The sequence below is a fragment of the Rhinatrema bivittatum genome, chromosome 3 (genome assembly GCF_901001135.1).
Source record: "Rhinatrema bivittatum chromosome 3, aRhiBiv1.1, whole genome shotgun sequence".
Lineage (NCBI taxonomy): Eukaryota > Metazoa > Chordata > Amphibia > Gymnophiona > Rhinatrematidae > Rhinatrema > Rhinatrema bivittatum.
The window spans coordinates 448564415-448577116 of record NC_042617.1 but is presented as its reverse complement, the minus strand read 5'-3'; the positions used below and the strand labels follow the sequence as shown (position 1 = coordinate 448577116).

Here is a 12702-nt window from a genome sequence, read left to right as displayed (position 1 = left end):
TAATGCATGTCATTCAAATGGGATTGCATAGGTTATTATCAGATCTATTTTTATTATTTTTAGTTTATTTATTGTAAACCGATATAATGGCACCCCGATATGTCGATATATAAAAATTAATAAACTATAAACTATCTGTTTGCATTTGGATAATGTATTCACTAGGGTTGCCAACTGACTCCAGATTTTCAGGACAGGGAGTTATTCTGATTTCCTTATTGCATTCCCTAAGAAAATCAAGACTATAAGTATCTGCATGCAGGGGAGTAAAACCAGGTCTGGATCAACCCAGGGCCGATGCTAGCTTTTATGCTGTCATTCTCTGTCTCAGGCCTGCCAAAAAAAGCCCAGCTCCTTCCAACAATCTAAACTTTAAAAATTGTCACCCACTACCCTCTGGGTCTTCACCCCCCTCTCCCAGAACTCATTGGTAAGCAATTATTATATCCTTGTACCCCCGCCCCCTGCTCTCTTCATTTACACGATTAAAATTATGCATTTATAATAGATTTTACATGAAAAAGAATATTCAAAGTACAGTCTTCTGAAGCAAAAAAATAAAATTCATAAGTATTTGCATGCACTTCTTTGGTGCCAACCAGAAAATCCTAAAAAAAAAAAAAAAGACACTTGGAACCATATGGCATTAGGGCTACTGTAATGCGTGTTAGAGGAGGATTGGACCCTCAGAAAACCATGAATAAATTACAATTACAACATAATAAACCTCCCACACCAAAACTGCCAGCACTTAAAAAAGTAACAACCCTACACCAGGCCCTAAAACACCAATACATCTCATATTAGGAAAATAGAAGACACCAAGCTGCTATAGATTCCTACACGGTAGCAGAATATCCCTCCACATCACACATGCAGAACACAGGCAGACCCTCATAAGAACATAAGAACATAAGAAAATGCCATACTGGGTCAGACCAAGGGTCCATCCAGCCCAGCATCCTGTTTCCAACAGTGGCCAATCCAGGCCATAAGAACCTGGCAAGTACCCAAAAACTAAGTCTATTCCATGTAACCATTGCTAATGGCAGTGGCTATTCTCTAAGTGAACTTAATAGCAGGTAATGGACTTCTCCTTCAAGAACTTATCCAATCCTTTTTAAAAAGAAACCATAAAAAATACAGGAAAAAGAAACCATAAAATAAAAATAGAAACATGCAGACAAAAACTAAATAGGAAACCACAAGTCAGACTCTATGCAGTTGAACAATGGAAAAACAGAAATCGCCAATCCTCAGACATTATACATTAAAATCAAGAAATATAATAAATGATTTAATCATAATAGTATAAACATACTAATAAAAAGAATATTTCAAAACAGCTGGTGAATGGAAGATCCAATAATTAAAAACTCATAAACAAATTGTTTTAAATTTCTCAAACACCAATAAAATATTTCAAAACAGCAGACATATCAAATAGCATTCAAAAATTAAAACTAATAAGGATAAAATAATTCACACTCTCTGTACCTGGAAACCTTTGATTTCTAGTCACTCTGAGATTGTTGTGGATTAGTGAGTGAGAGATGCATAAACTTTCCCCTCTTTCTCTCTCTCATAGATATATATCTATTCTTACACATACATACATACATATGCTCTCTCCCTCATACTCGCAAAAGTTCCCTCTTAGATACACATGCTGATATGCACATGATTCCTCTCTCATACACATTCTCACTCACACATATCCTCACAGATGCTCCCTCCTTCATATACATGTTCACACACTCACATGTTCCCTCTTATATACACATTGTTGCGCTGGGGGTGAATTCTTGGACTGAGGTGGGGTTGACGCAACCGGCAGGCAAGGGCCTATGGGTCCCCCATCAGGAGGTAGAGAGGGCTGAAGCTAGAGGGTTGAGCCTTTGGGTGCTGGGGCCGGCAGGACTTAGGCGGGCCTCGAGATTGGACATCAAAGGCAGATAGTTCAGCCCAGAGACAGCAGTCAGCAGGTGGCATAGTTCAATCCTAGATTGGTCCCAATACAGGAACCCAAGCACCAAGGAACGAGGATTGACTGAAGGTGCTTGAGCACACATACATGCTCAGACACCCACATACACTCCACATCTGCTCAGACACCCCCCCCCACACACACACACATACATGCTCAGATACCCACACACTCTGCTTATGCTCAGACACACAAACAAACATACACAAGCTTAGTCATGCACAGGTTTCCTCCTGCTCATACATACATCAAGGCCTCTTTGTGTTGGCTATCAGTGCCTTCCCCCGCAGTATGCCACTGCACTAGGCCCAGAGAGGTGGGCAGAGTGTGGTGGAATCACGGTGTACTGCGGTTGCTGTACTCAAGGGCAATGGTCTCGATGCTTCCTGTCCAGGCCACGGTGATTTAGCAGCTCTAGAAACCAATGTCAAAGCCCACCTGGACATGGTTGTTCTGCCGCTAGATGGCAAAAGAGAGAGATGTTGACCAGCCATCGACACATGCAGGCACTGCTGCTATTGAACAGTGGGTGCTTCCTGCTTGCTAGGAAATCTCACAGCCTCTGCCTCAGAGCCGGGGGAAGGGGAGGGGACAGCATATCTTTCAATTCTCTTTTTTTGGGGCCGATGCAATAAAGTCGCGTAGAAAGCGAGTGCTGAACAGTCAGCGCTTGCTCTCTTAATGTGCGTCATGAAAACCAATGCTGGGTTTATCGGCATCGGTTTTCCTTAGCGGCAGACAGCCACAAAAACCGAAGGTGATAAACTCGGCGTGGGTTTTCAGCGACCTAGTCACGAAAATCAATGCCGGGTTTATCGGCGTCGGTTTTTGTGGCTGTCCGCCGGTAACGAAAACCGACGCTGCTAAACTCGGTGTCAGTTTTTGAGATGGGTCCGACTGTAAAATTTTTTTTAATTTTTTTAATTTTATTTCTTTTCTTTTTTTGATGCGCACAGCTATTAACGCCTACTCCTGGCAGGCGTTAATAGATGGTTAAATGTGAGTTTGAGATGCACATTTTTCTTTTTGCATTGGGAGTGAATGCTTAATAGCCTCATTCACATGCATTTGCATGTGAAGAGCGCTATTACATTCATTCCGCATTGGATGCGCGTTGAATATGCACTAATCCCCTTATTGCATTAGGGGATTGATTAGCACCTATTCTACCAGTGTCCAACTGCAAGTTAAGAGTGCACTCAGCTCAGCGCACCATATTGCATTGGCCCCTTTGTGCTCTGCCTAGATAGGACTTGATTGTTCACTCTACCTGGCCTGTCCTTTCTTCTGTCAGTCACAGATGCCTTTTCCTTGCAGCTCACTGCTGCTGGAAGCCCCTGGAAGCTCGTTCATGCCCCCCGTTTGTGTACCCCTGCTCTAAGCTACTCTTTCATTCATATATATTTTCATTGATTGCTCATCTGACCTAATCTTTACCCTCCACCTGTCTCCACAGCTTAATTTGTAGACAAAAAGGAAGTGGAACTGTGGAGCAGGGGGAGGGGAGGGCAGGGCAGGACAGGGTGTGAACTCTTTCTCTCTATCCCACACATATATGCGAACACACTCTTTGCACTTTCTCCTCCGCAGCCATTTTTCACCCACCAGTGCTCAGTAAGCACAGGCAGGTGAATGACAATTGAAGGTTGAATGCTGTTGGAGGCTGTGGATGGAGGGTCACTAAGGCAAGGAGGAAAAGGAGGGTAGAAATAATGGGTTGCTCTCTCTCTACCCTCCTCTTCCTCCTGTCTGACCTGGGGATCCTGGTTCTCCATTCCAAGCCCCCACCCTCCCCCCGTGATTCCTCCAGTATTCCTTCCCTCCCCAGTGGTTCTAGATCCTTCAAGTCTCACCCCGAGTTCATGGTGGTTCTCGAGCCCCTATACCCCAGCCTCTAAAGGTCACTAATTCCCCATTCCTGAAAAATTATCCTTTCTAGCAACTCTTCTCTTCCTCCTTGGCCAGTAAAGCACATGCATCCTCTCTGAGCTGAAATCAGCTGGCTATCCTCTGCCTTGGGGTAAAGGCAGACTGGCATGCACTACTTGCTCTTCTCAGCCTCTTCATATCGGGTAGGGAAGGATCTGGAATTCAACATTGTATGCTTTCTTTGCTTTCTCAGGGGAGGAAATAAGGAAGCAGCATCATGTACTTTCCTCACTCAGTCTCTCCCTCCCCCACCACACACTCTCCTATTCCTTTCTCTTTCCTTATTCACTCTTTTCCTGCCCCCCCCCCCCCCAATTCCCTTACTCATAGACTGCCCCCTACTCTTATCTCACCAAACCTCACAGTCCCTCGGATCCCTTCACTCACACCCTACAACTTTGATCCCTATACAACCCACAGCCCCACCAATCCCTTCACTCATTCTTTTTCACTCAACGCACAATTAAGCTCTGGAATTTGTTGCCAGAGGACATGGTCAGTGCAGTTAGTATAGCTGGGTTCAAAAAAGGTTTGGATAAGTTCTTGGAGGAGAAGTCCATTAACTGCTATTAATCAAGTTTACTTAGGGAATAGTCACTGCTATTAATTGCATCAGTAGCATGGGATCTTCTTAGTGTTTGGGTAATTGCCAGTTTCTTGTGGCCTGGTTTTGCCTCTGTTGGAAACAGGATGCAGGGCTTGATGGACCCTTGGTCTGACCCAGCATGAAATTTCTTACGTTCTTATATTCTTATGTTTTTAGCACCTCCACATCCACTCACTCACTCTCCCCTCCCTCCAATCTCCTCACTCACTCTAACACATTCATGCTTTCCTCTTATCCCTCTATTCATTCTCCCACCTTCTCCATCATCGTCTCACTCACTTTCTTGCCCCTTTCCCCTCCCCTAGTATGGTTGCCAGAGGTGGAGGGACCTGGAAAGCCAGCACAGAAAGTAGAAACCTGGCTAGGAAGATGACACCCAGTAGCGACAGAAGCAGAGGGGCTGATAAGCATTCACTTTGTGTCTCTTTGACCTTGGCGATTATCCCTCAAGGTCTCCTCAACTGTGCCAAGAAATTGCACAAAAATAAAGGCCATATGGCTACCCCCATCTCAGGGTAAGCAACTACAACACACTCTACTTTACTTTCTCTGGGGTCTAGGGAGTCGGAAATGATACATGCCATCATCAGCTCTGCTCTGTTTCTGCACGGGAGTTGGAACTGATTTATACTGCCAGCTCTGCTCTGTTTCTGCAGGAAGACCAAAATTGATTTACATCACTGGCTCTATTCCACTTCCTTGGATACCAGAAAAAAAGGTGGCAGAATGCCATTCTGGGTTGTTCCACTTGAAATTAAGCTTTGGATAACAGACACTAAAAGGGGTTAAATTAGCACAAATTTGAAACTTGTGAGCTGGAGTATGAATCGTCAATGTCAGGGTTGAAGCTTTTTCAGACTTGTGCTAATTTAAACCCTATGGGCCAGATTTTTAACATGCGCACGGGTGTAGATTTCTTCGCGTAACCTGGCACAATTGTGCAACTTGTGCGCGCCGAGCCGAGCAACCTGCCTCCGTTCCCTCCAAGGCCGTTCCGAAATCAGAGCGGCCTTGGAGGGAACTTTCCTTCCACACCCCCCCCCCCCCGCACCTTCCCCTCCCTTCCCCTATCTAACCCGCCCCCCAGCCCTAACTAAATCCCCCCTGACCTTTATTGAAGAAGTTACGCCTATCTCTGGGCAGGCATAACTTGCGCATGCCAGCTCTCCACCCCCAGCCCAGTGGCTGTTCCAGAGGCCTCGGTCCTGCCCCCGGAACGCCCCCGGGCAGGCACCCCGCCCACGGTCCCGCCCCCAGAACGCCCATTTTTTCAAGCCCCGGGACTTATGCGCGTCCCAGGGCTTGTGCACGCCGCCGAGCCTATGCAAGATAGGCTCGGCACGCACAGGGGGAGGCAGGGGTAGGTTTTCTTCTGTCAGTCACAGATGCCTTTTCCATGCAGCTCACTGCTGCTGGAAGCCCCTGGAAGCTCGTTCATGTCTCCCGTTTGTGTACCCCTGCTCTAAGCTACTCTTATATACTCAATATTTTCATTGATTGCTCATCTGACCTAATCCTTACCCTTACCCTTACGCATCTGACCTAATCCTTACCCTTACGCACGCAACCCTTTGAAAATCTACCCCTATGTGTAAGCAGGATAGTTCTGGAGAGAGAGAGAGAGACTGCACAAGAACATGAGAGGGCAATATTCAAATGGTTTGTTTGGCTAAATTCAGGACTTAGCTGGACAGATCGCAGCCTTTTAAAATTCCCATGCTCTGATCATCTCCAAGTTATCTGGTTAAGTAATTAGTCCAATAAACCTTATAGAAATAACTTGAAGATGTTCTGGGGATGTTCTTGGGTGGAGTTAAGTTAGCATGATAAGTTATCTGGTAACTCCGATATTTAGAGTTAGCGGGGGTAACATATCCTGCAAAGTCTGGTTGTGCCGGAGAACAGTGCTCAAGTTAGTTGGGTAAGTTTCTTTGGCTAACTGGCTATATTCAGCAGAGTTCCTAATTAGCAATGCTGCACTGAATTTCCGAGGTAAGATATCCAGCTAATTTTAACCGGATAACTTGTCCATTCATCGTGCTAGTGAATATTGGATCATAATTGTGCACAAATGTGAAAATATAGGCAAAACAATTGCAACATGGTATTCCATAAAATGGCAAGTCAGATTTGTAAAACAGTTTGGGCATTCAATCTGAAAAAGTATAGTCACGCTTAACTTAATCAATCACGAATATATATCAGTCTGGATGGCATGAACGGGAGAGTTTCCAGGTAGGGACCCTGAATGTTCTTTTGTCATAGGCTTTCAAACAAGTTGTAGGTAATATCTTTTATTGGACTAACTTATTATATCTGTGACTAGCTTTCACAAGCTTTGCTCCCTTCATCATCTCAATGTGAAAACAGTACAATTACTCTGGGTTTAAATGGTACAGATGAAGGATGCATAGCTCTTGAAAACAAGTTATAGTTGTATTGAGTTAGTACAGTGCAAAGGTATCATCTATAGCTTGTTTGTTGACCCTTATTTCTACATATTCAAGTAGACTAAGAGTAACCAAAATTCTTTGCTATAGGGCTTCAAAATTATATATACTAATAAATATACAATAAATTATTAAAAAAAAATAACCAAACCTCATCCTGCATTGCATGCCAGTTCACATGATTTTAGTGCCTCAAGCTAGTTTATTTTCTGGTAATGGGATGACCTTGTTGGTTATCAAGTTATATACTCAACACTTTATAAACTAATCCTATAATTCTCCTCCTAGAGCCAGATGTAGCCTCTTAACAGACTGTAAGAGGGGAAGCATAATGAGCAGCAGGCTGCTAACGAGGAAGCATCTGGTGCCAAATGACACTCTTCAGAGATACAAGACCTCAGAGTCTGCAGGGTGCTAATCTTTCCCCAATTAAAAACAATGGAAAATGTAATTAGAATTTCCAGCCCCAGTTGTGCCAAATGTTATTAAGCAAAAAGAAGCAAATTTGTAGGGAACTCTGTGCCTTACCAATCCCAAGGAAATAACTCAGTTATGATTATGGAATAATGAAATGAAAACAGATTCCTAAAACTCTATACATTATAGATGATGCATGGATAATTTATGATTTTCTTTGTCAAATATAGTTGCCCCCTTAAAGATTTGAAAAAGCAAATGTTTTATTTGTATGATTATCTCATGCTCCGGTGGGGCCATAAAAGTTTTTATTGTTGGTTCAGGGCTGGATTTACTCCTGGCTAACTCTAACATATTTCCCTTTTCCCCAGGGTCAGGATCCTTTGCTGGTGGGGGAAAGTTCTACTTTCCTGGCCCAGAGTAACAGGCGTGTCCTTTATACACAGCTCTTTTACTTCGGATTTTCCCTTGGGAGAGGGGACTTGTCCTCATGGTGAGTGCAGTAGTTGATAAAGAAATACTCAGGAGTCACTTGGCTAGTGTCCAAAATCAAAATCTTTACTATTGAAATCACTGTTGGATTATGGCACCAATAAATTAAACGGAAACACCACAAAATTATCTCTTGTAATCCTTTTTTTCACAATCTCTTTACTCTGTCTGTGCAGGAATATCTTAAAACCAGGCAAGGGAACGTCTACCCTCCAAGGTGTGTAAAAATAGAGCTCCCAGGTGGGCAAGAAATCCCTTGGTGGGCAGGAAACCCCTTCCAAACTGGTTAAAAAAAAACCCTGTAACTGACGTGTCTCTGCATAGAGAGCTCGGATACTTTCTCTCCCCAGGGATGAAGACTCCTGTGTGTGGTGTCCTCGGTGTTCTCAATTAGTTTGTTACTCACCGTCAGAAATTCTCTTAGGCACTCTTGGTACTTAGATCCCTGGAGCAGCTCGAATGTCCCTTGGATGGGCAAGAAGAGGGGCAGCTAAACACTTCCTCTCAGATCTTTTCAAAGCAAGTTTTTCTTCCCAAAAATGAAGTTACCCCCAGAAGGCCCTGGCACCAGGTCATCACCTTCCTCCATCCTCATTGAGGGTGAAGAGGGGCAGGTCTTCCCTAGCCTGGGCAGCCCCAAAAACCGGGTTCCCCGTTCCCAGAGTCCAGGTGGTGCACAGGGTCTCTCCAAGCTTCCTACAAATTAAAGGGGTTTTTTTAAGCCCAAAATATTCCCTGGATGCAAACCTTACCCACCAGGGAGTGGATAGGAAAGGCAGATCCCCGATCCAACTCTTGGACTATCAGCAGGGTTTGCTGAAGTTTTCACGTAGGCCCAAAACGCCAAACCAAGGCAAAAGCTCCTTTATACCTCAACTAACTTAAAAAATCAACTCACACGGCCCCCAGAGCTCTTGGCAGAGCGCTGCAATAAAATCTGTCCAAGGGAGTGGCCTCTCCAGCACCGTCAAAGGGAGGGCCTGTATTTGAATGGTGCCTCCCCTTTCAGACTAACCTTCACTGACTAGCTAGTACAGGAGAACCCAGTATGACCGTAGGGTCCACTACACCAACTTATTGCATTTATCAATTAAGGATCATACTTTACACAAGGGAGAAAATACCTCACAGAATGGGGCTTTTTAATATACCTACTATAAATCTAGAATATTGTGTGTAACGGACCCTATGGTCATGTTACCAGTAGGCCTCGGACATGTGCATATTCCAGATAGAACATATAGATTAGAGAGGGGGAAAATACCATACAAAAACAGCCCCTCCTCTTGAGGGTCCTGTGATGGTCATCCCCCTGAAGGTTTTAAGCAGCTCCCTAGGGTGAGTCTGGAGGCAGTGCCTTTTGGTTTTGCTAAGATTAGGAGGTAGTAGGAGCCTTTTTTTTTCCCCATTGGCTTTTCAGGCCCAGTCAAGGGAACCAGGCTTACTCAGCCAGGGGATCCTGATCAAGGCAGGGAAGGTATTCCTTCCAGATCACTCTCTGTTTGCTTGGGATTTCCCTCTGGGTTGTTTTCCATGATTTTTATATCCTGATTTGTAGGAAGCCTGGTGGAACCTTGTGCACCTCCTGGGCTCAGGACCTAGGGAACCCCGGGTTTGGGGCTTCATAGGTTAGGGAAGACCAGCCCCTCTAAATCTTCAAAAGAGGACAGTGGAGGTGGTGACCCGGTGCCAGGATCTTCTGGTGGTAACTTAATTTGGAAGGGGAAAGACTTTGCTTTGAAATCAAGAGGAAGAGTTTGACTGATCCTTCCTACGTGAGAGGAACACCATCTGCGATCCAGAGGACAAGTAAAAGAGCAAGGAATTAATCAAACTGTAAGTAAGAACTTTTCTTGACATCTATGAAGATGCCCACCCGGTGTCTTAACCCCTAGCGAGAGAGAGGTAAATTGCAACTCTGTGTCAAGTGTACCACTTGAACAGTTCTAAGTTAAATGTCTCCTGTTTATAATGTGTTACCTCCCTTTTCACTTAAGTTTGCTAAAATCAAAAACGTTTATCACACCAAATCAATCCATCCCCATATACACTATCACCGATGTTATTTTTATGTACTACCTTAAGATTCTCTAGTAAGGTACCTATGTAACCAATCATGTTCATTGCTTGAAAACATCCCTGATTATTTTTTGTAAACCGATGTTATATACTAGTTTGAATGTCGGTATATAAAAATAAATAAATAAGTCTGGTTTTGCCTTTTGTTATCCAGGGATGGAGGGAAAACCCTACTAAACTAAAAGGGTACCTTGTTAGCATAAGGCCATCACTTTTCCAAACTCTGGAGGGCAGAGATACCCTGTAAGAAATGTTCCTGCACAGATTGAGAGAACTGTTAGAACTCTGATAGGCCTAGAGCCCCTGAGAGGCTCTAGGCCTATCAGAGGGCTCAACAAAGGCCTTTAAATTACCGCACCTCCCACAGGCGTCGCGCGCCCAAAGGAGCGCGACCTAAGGGGCTTGCCCCTTAGCGCGCCCCTTGGAGCGTCCCAGAGCAAGAGCCATTACCCACCCTTATCCATCCATCCAGCGATCACACATCCACCCATCCAGTCTCCAGAAGCATTCATCCAGTCTCCTGCAGCACTCATCCAGTCTCCTGCGGCACTCATCCAGTCTCCAGCAGCACTCAACCAGTCTCCTGCAGCACTCATCCAATCTCCTGCAGCACTCATCCAGTCCTCAGAGGCACTCATCCAGCAGCACTCATCCAGTCTCCTGCAGCACTCATCCAGTCTCCAGAGGCACTCAACCAGTCTCCTGCAGCACTCATCCAATCTCCTGCAGCACTCATCCAGTCCCCAGAGGCACTCATCCAGCAGCACTCATCCAATCTCCTGCAGCACTCATCCAATCTCCTGCAGCACTCAACCAGTCTCCTGCAGCACTCATCCAATCTCCTGCAGCACTCATCCAGTCCTCAGAGGCACTCATCCAGCAGCACTCATCCAGTCTCCTGCAGCACTCATCCAATCTCCTGCAGCACTCATCCAGTCTCCAGCGGCACTCATCCAGTCTCCAGAGGCACTCAACCAGTCTCCTGCAGCACTCATCCAGTCCCCAGAGGCACTCATCCAGCAGCACTCATCCAATCTCCTGCAGCACTCATCCAGTCTCCTGCAGCACTCATCCAGTCTCCAGAGGCACTCATCCAGTCTCCTGCAGCACTCATCCAGTCTCCTGCAACACTCATCCAGTCTCCAGAGGCACGCATCCAATCTCTAGCAGCACTCATCCAGGCTACAGAAGCACACATCCAGTCTCTAGCAGCACATCCAAGCTCCAGTAGCACTCATCCAGCACCGATCCAACCTGAACAATAATGTACTACCGACCACGCACCTACAAATCACTCATCCCAATCATGATTTCCCCCACTACACAGTTACTAGGCCTCACCCTATTCACCATAATCCTATTCAACGCCCAATCTCTCACCAACAAAACTCTTATACTCAACGACATACTGCAGGACACAACCCCAGACGTTTGCGCCATAACAGAAACATGGCTCAAATCCACGGACATCACACTCATTAACCAATTACCAACGCAGACTTACGATTTCTTCTCCATCCCAAGACAAAAAAAAAGAGGAGGGGGTATCTTCCTAGCTGCAAAAAAATCCTTAAGGTTCTCACACCACCCCATCAGTACAGTAACTAAACTAGAACTAGGATTGTTCAAATCAGAACAACTCCAAATCCTGCTAGTCTACGCCCCTCCAGGCTTACTAGAGTCAGACTCCTCTCCTATCATCGAAACCATAACTCTGCATCTCAATCTTGACTCCCCTGCTATAATCCTGGGTGACTTCAATTTACATGTTGACAAAGTTCCCCTCTCTACAAACTGTGAAGCCCTCCTCACCGCACTGTCAGCGATGGGATTCAGACAACAAATCAATAAACCCACCCACAAAGCAGGCCACACGCTCGATCTACTCTTTACAAACACTGGTATTTCTCTTACAAAACAACCAAATTGCAAAAAAGTCCCATGGTCAGATCACTCTCTAATCTCCACCAGCTTTTCCTTACCTCGATCAGACTCCAAACTCAACTCAAGACCCTCTTTCCTATACAGAAAACCTTGCAACTCGGAACATCTAAGTAAAGCTCTAACCTCGAATCTACCACTCATTGAAGTATCTACCCCTAACGCTGCCCTCCAATCCTGGTCCAAAATAACAAAATCTATAGCAAACACTCTCTGCCCACTGACAACCAAAACAAGGTCTGCTAATACATCCAAACGACATCCCTGGTATAATGATGAACTACGAAAACTCAAACAATTACTTCGGCAAAAAGAAAGAAAATGGCGCAAAGCCCCTTCACCAGCCTCACTCTCTGATTACAAACGATCACTCCATCTTTACAAAAGTACCACATTGAAAATCAAAAGAGACTACTATGCCCGAAAGGTTCATCATCTCAGCTTTGACTCAAAAGCTCTATTCGCCTTCGTTTCCAGCCTCACTAAACCTATCACTCCAGATATACCACCCGAACAAGCCCAGACTAAAGCAGACGAATTGGCTCTTCATTTTAACAAAAAAATATTGGATCTCCTTAATCAGCTGATTCCAAACACTACGTCTCCAGATAACACATATCTTCCCCAAAATAAAGACATCCAGCTTAATGCCTTTGAACCCATCACAATCACAGAGATACAAAATGTATTAAAAAGAATGAAACCGTCATCACACCCATTAGATCAAATCCCTACCAAAATGCTTCTTCTTATCCCGGACACAATAGCAAAAACCCTAGCAGATATTATAAACTGCTCCT

At 44.8% G+C, this 12702-nt stretch overlaps 1 long non-coding RNA gene across 1 annotated transcript in view; it reads left to right on the top strand.

Annotated features, from left to right (window-relative positions):
* LOC115088017 overlaps positions 1-7896 on the top strand; it is a 133956-nt gene extending 126060 nt beyond the window's left edge. The window contains exon 4 of the long non-coding RNA XR_003855690.1: positions 7762-7896. This is a non-coding gene — a long non-coding RNA (uncharacterized LOC115088017). The remainder of the gene's footprint in view (positions 1-7761) is intronic.
* The last annotated feature ends 4806 nt before the right edge of the window (positions 7897-12702 follow it).